Here is a 10,419-nt window from a genome sequence, read left to right as displayed (position 1 = left end):
GGTCCCAAAGTCCACACTGCCCTAACCTCTCACTTTGTCCTTAGCATCTATGGGGTTGATAATTCTGCAAACTGACACAGCTGCTGGTGATCTGATGTCCCTCCAGCTGGCAGCTGGTTGTGGCCACCCTGAGGCTAAAACCTCTGGCTCACGTGGGGCTGGGCTTGGATCCCAGAGTGCTGTGCTGGCCCCTTCCTTCCAGCCTGCTGGACTGTCTTCAGCAGGAGGTTAGCTTCTCTCTGTCATTTTGTGAGTTCTGTAGCCAGCTCTGTCCAGTCCCAGACCTGCAGTGATAGGCCTGGCAATGGCCTTTGTGGTTGGTGAGTCAACTTGCCACCACGTTGATCAGGTCTCGTCAGGGCCTCTCCTCACCCTGGCGTCTGGGCCTCTGTGCCAGCCCCCATCATTTTCCAGCTAGATGATTTCCAAGCTCTCTTCAACCTCTAAATCCATGACCTCCTAATCTGGTTGCTGGACCTATTGCCCCAGTGAAAGGGAAATATCAGGAAAGGAGTAAAATCTTTTGTAAAATGTTCAGGGTTATTAAACTTCTGCCACATCCCATTCCCTTTCTCCTTCCTCTAAAAGAAGTGACAGTGGGCTGGCTCAGACCGTGTGCCACCCAAGAATTGGCTTGCATTGTCCATTTGCTCTTCATGAACATCACTGCAGGCTACAAGCAGTAGCAGCCTTAGAGCAATCATTTTTAAGACTGGCTATTGATGATAAGGGAAACTTTGCGGTGTAAGGAAATCCCAGAAGAGGAAACTCCCTCTCCAAATGCAGATTGTCAACCCATATCCAATTGGTAATTATAGAGTGTTGCTGGGGTCTCTTGAGAGGTTTAGACTTGTTCCAAGTTCATATTCCAGACACTGCTAGTATGTGTCAGAGGTGGGATGCAAGTCTAGCTCTTTTTATTCATATGGTCTAGCATTCTTTCCACTACATAATAGGGTTTGATCACTTGTCCACCGTGACTTAGCTTCACCCAGATGGACATCTACATCAAAAATGATGCATGTCAAAAAACAAAAAAACTAACATGTCAGAAATTGTCATCCATCTCTCTTGAAATACTCACTGCTTCCTGTGTTCTCCTTTACTTCCCAAGACAGCTCCATTCTCCTGAGACCCCTAGAGCAAGGAAGGCACCATGGGCCAGGGGAAAATGAGCTGAGCCTGGTGTCAGAAACTGTCTCTTATTTCCTATGTGATCTTGGATCAGAGCTTTCTTATTTGTAAAATGAGAGAATTGGACTAGGTGACCTCCTATGAAGGTAATTCTTCCTCCCATCTTCCTTCCTTCCTTCCTTCTTTGCTTGCTTCCTTTCTTTTTTCCTTCTTTCTCTCTTCCTTGCTCTCTCCTCCCTTTCTTCCTTCCTCTTTCCCTCCCTTCCTTTCTTTCTCTCTCCTTCCTCTTTTCCTTCCTTTTCCTTCTTCCTTCCTTTCTTTTTTCTTCTTTCTCACTTTTCTCTTTCTCTCTCCCCCTCCCTTCCTTCCTTTTTCCTTTCCTCCTTTTCTTTCTCCCTCCTTTCTCTCACCCTTTCCTTTCCTTTCTTCCCCTCTCCTTCTTTACTTCCTCCTCCTCTTCTTTCCTTCTTTCTTTCCTTTCTGTTTCCATAACTCCATCCATTTCAAAGTTCTAACAATCCTTTTTCATTCCTGTAGCCACCAATAAACATAGGTCATGTCTTTGTCACGTCATTTTAATGTAATAGGTTTACTAGAAGCTTTTCTTCTGCAGAGGTCTGCAATCATCTATTTTTCAGGATACTAGGGCCATGATATAGAGGTGGAAGGGAGCTTAGAGGCTATTTAGTCCTACCCCCTAATTTTACAGAGGAGGAAACTGAGGCCCCTTTTTAACTAATTTGCTCAAGGTCACTCAGTACATGGCAAAAATGGATACATGAACTCACCTCCTCTCACTCTAAGTTCCATGTTCTTTCCACTGTTCCAGACCAACTTCCTCAACACTATTTCCATCAAGTCACTTCCTGCTCAAGAATATAACCTGTTAATTATCTACTATGTCATGTAAAAATTTCTCAGTCTCTTACTCAAGGCCCTCTGCAAGTTGCCCAAAGAGGGTGTATAAGGAGAACATTCTAGGCATGGGGAACAGGCTGGGCAAAGGCACCAAGGCTGGAGATGGAATGGAATGCCCTATGTGGAGAACAGCAACTGACCAGCTAAAGCATCACTTTGAGAGTTTGAAGGGGAGTAAAGTACAATCAACCTGGAGTGATATATTGGAGTCAGATTGAGAAAGGGTTTATGTTCCAGACAGCAGAGTTTATATTTATTTTTATATTTTATGCTAAAGGCAAAAGGGACCAGTTAATGATGTTTTCCCCCCTGCCAGACCTATAATTTCATTGTTCTAAAAAACTCCAAGAATGCTGAAAGACTGCTAGAGACACCTCCTTTGTCCCATGCATCAGTAGGACCACAGGACCTCTCACTCACAAGGTCACTTCCAAGTCTAGATACTTCCCTCTGGAGGTAGATACTCAATCACTTATAATCAAGAATGATGATAAAGACTGGACTTAGGATCTTACTAGTATCAGGAACTCCCCAGTGAGGAACCTTCCTCAACCAATACCTTTCTGCAATGTACAATCTTAGGAAGTTTCCTGGGGATATCAAGAAATTAAATTACTCACCCAGGATCACACAATCAAAGTATATCATAGGTGGTACTTGAATCCATGCCGCTTCCTATTACATTTCTCGTACAGCCAGATCATAAGGGGGAAGTCTGAGACCCCCCTGACCAAATATCAGAATTTTCAGGAAGAGCTGTGGGTACTCTTGACGTTAGCTAGGGCAACATAACTAAGACTACATGACTACCACTGAGTGCAAATTGAAGACAAGGGGTCCACATCTGACTGGATCTTCTATATGAATATTATTATTATTGACAATGGGGAGCTTGGGATGGAACAGAATGTTCTAACATGTTAGTTTGTCAGGTTTTTCAGTCTGTGACATCTTAACAAGGAATGGAAGGGACCTTAGAGTATCTCTTCCAATTGTCTTACTTTACAGATAAGGAAACTGAAGCCATAGAAGTAAAATGATTTGCCTGAGATCTAACAGGAGAAACAGTTCAGTGTTTTTATCTCTCTGTTAGGAGCTTGGGAGTTATTAGTAAGTGTTATTATTATAATTATTTTATATATGAGGAAACTGAGAAAGACAGGTTAAGTAGCTTGGCCTGTTGGAGTTGCTTTAATAAATGGCAGCTGATAAATGGATTACATATTTGAAAATGGACAGTAAGAGCCTAGATTTGGAGTTAGAAGGGAACTCAGGGTCAGAAATTCCACCTTTTCCCCTTTATTTTACAGCTGAGGAAACTGAGGCTGAGAGGAAGGAAACTCAGCTAGTAAGTGTATGAGGTAGGATTTGAACTCAGGTCTTCTATCCCCTGTGCCCTCTAGCTCCCCTTTGCACCCTACTCCATCTCTTACCATCGAAGATATGACCACAAGGAGAGGGAGCATTTGATGACATTCTTCATGGATGATTTAGGATGTTTGGGAGTAGTTAGAGTGCTGAGGCATAGGACTTAAGGTGACCGGAGGCTAGTCTGAGAGCTATGGGAACAGCTGTGTGGGAGGAGTGAGATTGTTTGTAGTGACTTCTGTTGAGGTTCCAGTTGGACTAGATAGATGGCTGCTGAGGATGGGAGTGCCCTGAGAGAGTCAGTGAAGGTCAGGGGAGAGACTAAGGACTGAGCCCAATCAATCAGTGTTAGGAGGGATTTCCAGGACCTAGGAAAGCAGCCTTTCAAAAGCAAATGTTTCTATGTCCTATTAGAGCTTTTCCTGGTTATTAAGTATTACACACTATTTATTGTATGCTAAGGGTAAGAATGCTGTATGCAGCATTCCGGCACATGTGCCTACTTCCATAAGGAGATGTCTTTCTAATGTCAAGGTCATGTAATTGGTGCTTACAGAAAACAAAGCTCATTCAGAAAGAAGTCAAGTTAGCTAGGAGGCTGGAGCTCTGAGCTGATGTTGATTGGGTAAATCAACAAACCAATACCCCTACGGACAACAAGGGGCTTGTGTCCTCCCCACCCTCCACCAGTTAGTAGCACTACTTGAAATCTAAAGGAATATTTTGTGAGTGGTCTGGGAGCCATCAGCTCTTTGGGAGGTCACCACAGAACTCCTTCCTTTGTATAGGCATCCTATCAGTGCACAGACAGTGCTCATGATTTCAAGAAATGATGAAAAACTGTACAATTTAATTGATTCAGAGACAGCTAAACTCACCTTCAGTTCCTCTTTCAGGAGAATGCCTGAGGTGCTGGAGTGGCACAGGGCACCCTAAAACTCTCTAACATTGCTCTTCCTTGCCTAGTTCCCATTTGCTTGTTGGGATGTCAGGAAAATCCTTGAAGGTGATAGATGAAGTATGGATGACATCTGACTTGGCCTACCTAGTGACACAGTGGACAGCTTGAAATGACCAAAAAGGATTTCTTCCTTAGCATGGATGCTTGGGGAGACATGGATCTAGAAAATTTTTTTTTAAAGTAGACCTGTTCCTATGTGGTTTTCTGCACTGGCTTATTTGTTAGCTCCTAATAAGTCCTTTCATTGATATTATTCCTGCTCTACCATTAGAAAGGTTAATAAATTTCTGGATGGAACTTTGGAATGGAAAGGAATAGAAGTGGAAAGAAATTAATTCTGTCCTGACATCTCAAGTTAAGCTCAGGTGGCAGAATCTTCCAGTGGCAAAGAAAGAGAACCAGCCTAGCTTGATATTAAGATAGCAGTGGGTATTTATAATGTGTTTATCTTTTTTTTTTTTTTTAAAGAAGTCAGGGTTAAGTGACTTGCTCAGGATCACACAGCTAGTAAGTATCTGAAGCTGGATTTGAACTCAAGTCCTCCTGACTCCAGGGACAGTGCTCTATCTACTACAGCACTTAGCTGCCCCCTTCAAATGTTTTTAAGTAGTCCTTTCAGAAGCAGAGTGGGATAGTGGAGAAAGGTCTGGCCTTGGAGCCAGGATGACCTTTGTTCTAGCTGCCCCTGAATTGACCATGTGACCATAGACAAGTCATTTAATCTCTCCAGACAACCCCCACCCCCAACCTTCTAAGCCCAACTTTTTGGTCTTAGGACCCCTTCACACTCTTAAAAATTGTTGCAGACTCCCCAGCAAGTTTTTGTTTATTCATGTGAGTTATATTTATGAATATTTATCGTATTCAAAATGAAAACATCTTAGTATTATTCTAAGCAGTAGTTTTGACCTTGCAGACCCACTGAGACGGTGTCAGGAACTCTAGGAGTCCCTAGACCAGGGGTAGGGAACCTATAGCCTTGAAGCCACATGTGGCCTTCTAGGTCCTTGGGTGCGGCCTTTTGACTGAGTCCAAGTTTTACAGAACAAATGCTTCTATAAAGGGGATTTGTTCTGTAAAGTTTGGATTCAGTCAAAGGGCTGCACTTGACCATACTTTGAGAACCTCTTCTCTAAGACTGTAAGGTACAGAACTTTGCCAGGCTGCATAATGGGATATATCTAGAGATCCCCTCATTAAGGAAATAACAAATAAGTCTGGATAAAAAAAAAAATTATAGACCTTGAAATGAAAGGTTTGGACTAGATAACCTCCAGATGTATTTTTTTTTTTTATTGTTGTCATAGTTCACTCAGTCATGTCCAACTCTTCATGACCCCACTTGGGGTTTTCTTGGCAAAGACACTGGAGTGCTTTGCCGTTTCTTGTTCCAACTCGTTTGACAGATGAGGAGACTGAGGCAAACAGGGAGAGTTAAGTATCTTGCCCAGGGCCACACAGCTGCATTTGAACTCAGAGCTTTCTGACTCCAGGCCTAGCTCTCTATTTACTTTGCCACCTAGCTGCCCTGGTCTTGGTTTATAAATGATGGAATTTAATTAGATGATGTCTAAAATCCCTTCTACCCTTAAATCTATGAGCCTATCTGTGACAAAGGGGAGGGGAGAAAAAAATCCCACAACAATTCAGTGAGTATTAACATGCAAAAAGCCCTGATTCTAGAATAAGAGATCCTGGGTTCAAATCCCACCTCTGACACTATTTGGGTGACCTTGGACAAGTCACAACCTCCCTGGGGCTCAGTTTCCTCATCTATAAAAATAACTGACCAACATCAGCTCTACGTCCTATTAATACCTTACACATACTCAGTTACATGAGGTACATGTAGAAAATTTTAAATGGCCTCTCTGTTTATTGATGGCTGAAGAGAACAGGATGTTTTCCTTCAATAGTCTGTAGCCAAAAGGAAGAAACAACAGTTCTGGAGTAAGCCTGTGAAAACCGGCCGTTGTAATCTAAGAATCTCGGCACACTATGAGCTGCTTTTACAAGAAAATCTGAAGCACAGAATGAATCCATATCTGAGCCAAGAAGTGAACTCAGATTGTCTCCAACTTCTGAACAAGTGGTGTTTAAAACAACAAAAATCTTTGCTGTAGATACAAGCACCAGTGGTCAGCCTCTGGACAACACCTTGCAAACGATGTTGTTACAAACATGGCACAGGGAACCTATTTGGGTATGGGGGGAGAGGGAATGCATTGGGTCATGAACATGCCTAATTAGTTTACCAAGTGATTAGATTGAACTAACTAGGACCAAAAACACACAATAAAGGAGATAGAGGAGAAAGAGTCCTGGGCCTGGAGTCAGAAAGACTCATCTTCCTGAGCTCAGATACAGCCTCAGACACTCAATAGCTGTGTGACCCTGGGCAAGTCACTTAATCCTGTTTGCCTCAGTTTCCTCATCTGTAAAATGAGTTGGAGAAGGAAATGGCAAACCACTCCAGGAACTTTGCCAAAAAAACCCTGAATGGGTTAATGGAGTCAGACATGACTGAAAAAATGACTGAACAGTAACAATCCTCAGCACCTATTACAAATTCTCAACACAGAGGAAGCATTTAATAGATCTTTATTGACTGATTGATTAATTCTTGAAAATATTTCAAGATAAATGATCTTCTGAATTTGTTTGAATGTACTTGTTAGGAAGGAAATCAACAGTGTAATAATGAGAGTTTTTCCAACACTTTTAAATAAAAGAAATATTCACTTCAATTGAGCTCTAGTCACAATGATTTGGAAGCATCTGTACAATCAGTATTTGTCAACTGAAGCAATTAATTTTCAGGGCACATGAAGGAATGAACTCTCCCACTGTTTCCTGACCCATGATGTTGGGCCAAACAGTATGACAGGCTATCTTTAAGGCAGCTGCTTCCTCAATAATGTAATTATCCTCTATTCATTCTGATAATAACAGAAATGGGGTTTGGATCCTTTTACAACAGACTAAGAAGTGAGAAACTTAAAAAAAAAACTCCACTTGTCAAATGCTCATGAGGGTTCCTGATAAAGATTTCATTTCTTAACATAAATGAGAAAACCTTAATCTTAAATAGTGTATTGAGTCTTCTAGAACAATACATATTCAGCTAATTATTTCAAGTCTTAGCATGGAAACTGTACCCATCAAGGCCCAAGAGGCATCTGCCAAAGTCAAGCAGTGACTTGTGTAACTCCAATTATTCCATCCCTTGGTTCAGTTCCCTAAAAAGTGTCTTTAGGTTGGAGAGAGAGAGAGAGAGAGAGAGAGAGAGAGAGAGGAATAGGAAGGAAGGAAGGAAGGAAGGAAGGAAGGAAGGAAGGAAGAAGCCTAAAACTCTGGCTTTAATTTGACCAGCCATTGACTTCATAATTTACAATTCCATTCTTCTCTGATGGGTTTTGAACACCAACTAGCATCAATATTTAATCTTTACAAAGTATTTCAAATGGTGCTATGTCAAGGTTCAGCATTATTTCTAGGCCTATGAGTTCCTTTTAAAATCTTAATTTAAGCCATTAGGTGATTACAAGGGGCAACCCATAATATGTCATGCCATGACCTCAAAGTTGAAGAAGTTCTTTAAAATCTTTCACAAAAATGATGAATGCTTTTTTTCTTTCCTTGTTTTGTATTTGAGTTTTAATATCTCAGTTTATAATATATTTTTTCTTATTGTATGTTTAAGTTTTAGTATTTAAGTTTGAAATAAATTAATAATAAAACAAAACAAAAAATGATGAATGTGATAAATACAGAGAAGCATGGAAACATCTACATGAACTGATGCAGAAGGAAGTGGGCAGAGTCAAGAAACCAATATATAGGGGCAGCTAGGTGGCACAAGGAATAGAGCACCAGCCCTGAAGTCAGGAGGACCTGAGTTCAAATCTGGCCTCAGACACTTAACACAAAAACTAGCCATGTGACCTTGGGCAAGTCACTTAACCCCAATTGCCCTCCCAAAAAAACCATATATATGTATATGTATATATATACATACATACATATATATGTATGTATATATATACATACATATATATGTATGTATAGACTACAACAATGTAAACAAAAAGGACTAAACTAATAAATAAAAAAATTAATAGTGAATGTTGCAAAATGATAAAGAAGAAATGAGAGAGGACACCATTTTGCTGAGGTGGGAAGTCCAGGGGTGTTACACATTGCATATATTTTTAGACTTTTTCAATATATTGATCAGTTATGCTGATTTTTTTCCTCTTCTTTTTCTTGGTTTCTTGTTTGGTTGGGTTTTTTGGTCTTTAAAAATGTTATTGGGGCGGCCAGGTAGCACAGCAAGTAAGAGCACCTGCTCCAGTGTCGGGATGACCTGGGGATAGAATTCCGGGCTCAGATACTCAGCACCACACCCAGAAATAACTGGCTGTGTAACCTTGAGCAAGTTACTTAACCCCAGTTGCTTAGGGGCAGCCAGGTGGCTCAGTGAGTAAGAGCACCGGCTCCAGTGTTGGGATGACCTGGGGATCACATCTGGGCTCAGATACTCAGCACCACACCCAGAAATAACTGGCTGTGTAACCTTGAGCAAGTTACTTAACCCCAATTGCTTAAAAAAAATGTTATTCTATGGGATACACACATATAAGTTATAATTTAGTGTTTTATATTTAGATGCAATAAAGTCTATGCTTACAGCTATTGATGTGTAGAACCTAATGTAAGAACTGAGTTCAAATCTGGCCTCAAACACTTACTAGCTATGTGACCCTAGACAAGTCACTTAATCACTGTCTGCCTCAGTTTCCTTATCTGTAAAATAGGGATCATAATAGCACCTACCTCTCAGAGCTGTGAGGATCAAATGAGATATTTGTAAACTGCTTTGCAAACCTTAAAGCTCCATATAAATGCTAGCTAGTGTTGTCATTATTATTGATTTCCTTAATCAGAATGTGTAGTAAGCCCAGATAGTCATACTTAGAACAGGGATGGGGAACCTGCAGCCTCAAGGCCCCTGCCTTAGGGTAATGCTGCTTTCAAATTTGCTTTATTGAGATATATTAGAGTAATCAGTTTCATTGTATTTATTTCAGTTTTTAGCATGGTGTTTTTGAAAGAGGAAATCTTAATTAAACTCCTGAGGTAAGTCCAGTGCTTTTCACTTCCTGAGCATCTTGGCAGGTGTCTCTCCTTTGTGATTGTTTTCATGTAATTGGTCGGAGCATGCTGTCCTTCCATGAATGGTCAACTCAATGGTATTGAAGAAAGGCTTTTAAAGTCTAGGTTACCAATAGTCCCTATTCTTGAATTTATTGAATTCCCCCTTCACAGGGTCTTTTTCATCCATCCCCTTCTTGCCCTTCCCATAGTTACTGCCCTGCTTCAGGCCCTAATCACCTCTCTCCTGGGCTATAGCTTCCTAATTATTTTCAGCGTTTTTTTTTTGGGGGGGGGAGAAGGGGGGATAACTGGTTTAAGTGACTTGCCCAGGGTCACACAGCTAGTAAATGTCTGATATCAAATTTGAACTCAGGTCTTCCTGACTCCAGACTTAGTGTTCTATCCACTTCGCCACCTAGTTGCCCTCCCTCCTAGTTATTTTCCCAAGTTTTCCCCCTCAGCATTCACCCTGGATTCCAAAAGTACAGGTTTGACTGTGTTACTCCCCTGATCAAAAAGTTCCACTGTCTCCATATTACCTGTAGGATAAACTATAAACTCTTTTGCTTGGCTCTAAAATCTTTTCACATTGTTCTGGCTTCAACTTACCAGCCCAGGCCAATTATACATTACTTTCCATAGCATGCTTAAATGATACAGTCAAATGGGACTTCTTTATGTACCTCATAAATAATAATATCTCATTTCCTTCCTCCTTGCCTTTGCATATGCTGTGCCCCATGCCTAGAATGTGCTTCCTACACACATCCTCCACATAAAATCCCTAACTTCCTTCAATTTAAGTGCTAATTTTCCAGCTGCTAATACCTGCTGCTTCTTTTACCCTCAATATCTGTGGAAGATAAATCAGGTTTCTTCTA

The sequence above is a fragment of the Petaurus breviceps genome, unplaced genomic scaffold (genome assembly GCF_028583685.1).
Source record: "Petaurus breviceps papuanus isolate PSGF00001 unplaced genomic scaffold, PetGlider_PUasm1.0 225, whole genome shotgun sequence".
Lineage (NCBI taxonomy): Eukaryota > Metazoa > Chordata > Mammalia > Diprotodontia > Petauridae > Petaurus > Petaurus breviceps.
This window is presented reverse-complemented; position numbering follows the sequence as displayed.